We start from the raw sequence: 2,287 nt of genomic DNA on the forward strand, positions 1-2,287 counted from the left end.
CATGTTCCCAACCGCTTCTCGCTGTTTCGTAAAGGACTAGATGTTAAGGGAACACACTAGAACCATGGAAACGTGTTACAGAGGTGGCATCGTGCAGCTTGGGAAGCTCAGAGGGAAAAAGATGTCCCTGCAGCTTTCTCCCCTAGGAGCCCCATAGGCCCCTCTCCTACCTCTGGTGCAGACAGAACAAAATCATCTGTGGAAGTTAAACTGCCCTTTCTGGAGTTCAGCTTGGGCCCACAAACAGCCAGGCAGTTTCCTTTGCAATGATAGTGTCCATAATCTGAAAAAAATTTTAAAAGATCAATGCCAAAGCACATGACTTCTAAGTCACCAAAGCAAAATTGAGGGAGGACCTGTGACTTTCAGCTCCCAGGCCCACAGCCCCTTATGCTTGATCCTGGTCAGCCCAACCCTACCCTTTAAACATACAAGCTGCATTTCCTAACAGTGTTTAGCCTTCAGCTGACCACATTTAATCCAAAGAAGGAATTCTAAGCCCCTGGCTGCATGCACTTCAACAGCAGTGACCTTAGAAGCACCCAGGGCCCTATTTCCTGATAAATGCAATGAAAGCCTCAAAGTTTGGGCTAATAAAATCCTCACTAAAAACTCTCTCTCTGGCCTTACCTGAAGCATTGTGGAGTGGTTTTAAAGCCTTTTGCAAAGCCTTTCACAGAGCCGTTTAGTTTAGCTAAAGGGATGGAGGTGGAAAGAGAACGGATTTCCATTCCAAACCATAGGAGAGCAGTATGGGAGAGAAGCCTCTATCAGCAATGAGAATTAGATTACTGGCTTCTCTGGTCAAGCACTAAAAATGGGGAGCAGACTGGGGTCAAGACTGTGCCCCTTGATTAAGTATGATAATCGCCACCATAAGCAAGAGGATCTTTCTCTAATTAAACTCTCTTTACCACCACGGGCCCCCACCCAGGGAGAAGCACCGCCCAGCCAAGAGCCCCAGGACCAAGTGAGTCACACAGCTGTGAGACATAGAATTGCAAAGGAAAGTAACAGCATGAATGGCAGCTTTGGCTCCTTGGAGAAAATCATGCTGTGAAATGCCTCCTGCTGGATAGGCCTGAGATGAGGTTGTAGTGGGTAGCCTGTGAGAGAAACACGTGCGCCCAAGGGCACTTCCAGAGATCCAGGGCCTGCCTCTCACAGCGTCAGCTTTGTGACAGTGTCCAAATCCTGAGGCGGTGTACGAAAGCATCTGAAAGTACTAACACACAGTGTTACTGCGGGAATTAATGGGAGGGACCAAAAGAATATGAGCTTTCCCGGGAATGTGGACCAGGAAGGAAATCCAGAGGCCTGTGGTGCAGGCTCAGCACTTGCCAAGCCACGCCTTGGCCCAGAACCTGGCCGAGACTCCCTGGGACTGAACCAGACAGGGCAGGGGGCAGACAAGATTTGTCTTTGAACAGGGAAGAAGACAGGCTCAGAAGGAAACGGCACAAAGACACTGAGGGCAAGGGGCGTGGAGAGGACAAAGTAAAGGCTGACAGGGAGATAGACTTCTTCCTAAGCAAGACTCCCAGCCCAGAAGATTCTTCCTTCTCTGTCAGAACACATTCTCTGGAATTGTATTTTTCCCAGGACCTTGTTCTCAGCCAGCAAGTTTTTCTGATCAGCTAACCTCAGTTAGCAGGTGGTAACAAGGATAACTTCTTCATGTTAGATATTTGCATATTAACAAGTCTTCCAGAATCAATGCCTGCACCAAAAACTGTGGTTCAAATGTTCAGAAGAGTAAGAGGAGAGAGAATTGGCACAGTCACCTCCTGTAACCAAAGCCCATGGGTTAGTGTCACCTGGACGTGACTGAGCCCCATCATCTCCTCTTAGTAGCTAAATACCAGCAAACTTCATGGAATCTTGCAAATAAAGCTTTACAAGCTACGAGTGAGTGAGAGGAGGTGCAGTTCAGAAGCAATGAAACTACCCCAATTGCTTAATGCAAGTCCTACCTTCCAAGTTGCACTTACTTGGAAAGCATGGAAACTCCCCCACAGACTCAAATCCAGCACAGGACTATAGGCCAGAGAGACAGAGTAAGGTACTCATAACCACTTCAACCCCGCCCCAGCTACAAAAGAGCAGAAATTTGGCCAATGTATTCCAATGCTAATTTTAAACTCTGAGATTCTTTTTTTCTGAAATTATTCTTTATGAGGCATACACACCTATATTTTTTCCTATTTTTTTTTTTTTTTGATTGTGGAAAGACCAGCATTCTCTGTCTCTTGGTGGTTAACTTGTTAAGGAAGAAACATTTCCCTAT

The sequence above is a fragment of the Prionailurus viverrinus genome, chromosome B3 (genome assembly GCF_022837055.1).
Source record: "Prionailurus viverrinus isolate Anna chromosome B3, UM_Priviv_1.0, whole genome shotgun sequence".
In the NCBI taxonomy this organism is placed as follows: Eukaryota; Metazoa; Chordata; class Mammalia; order Carnivora; family Felidae; genus Prionailurus; species Prionailurus viverrinus.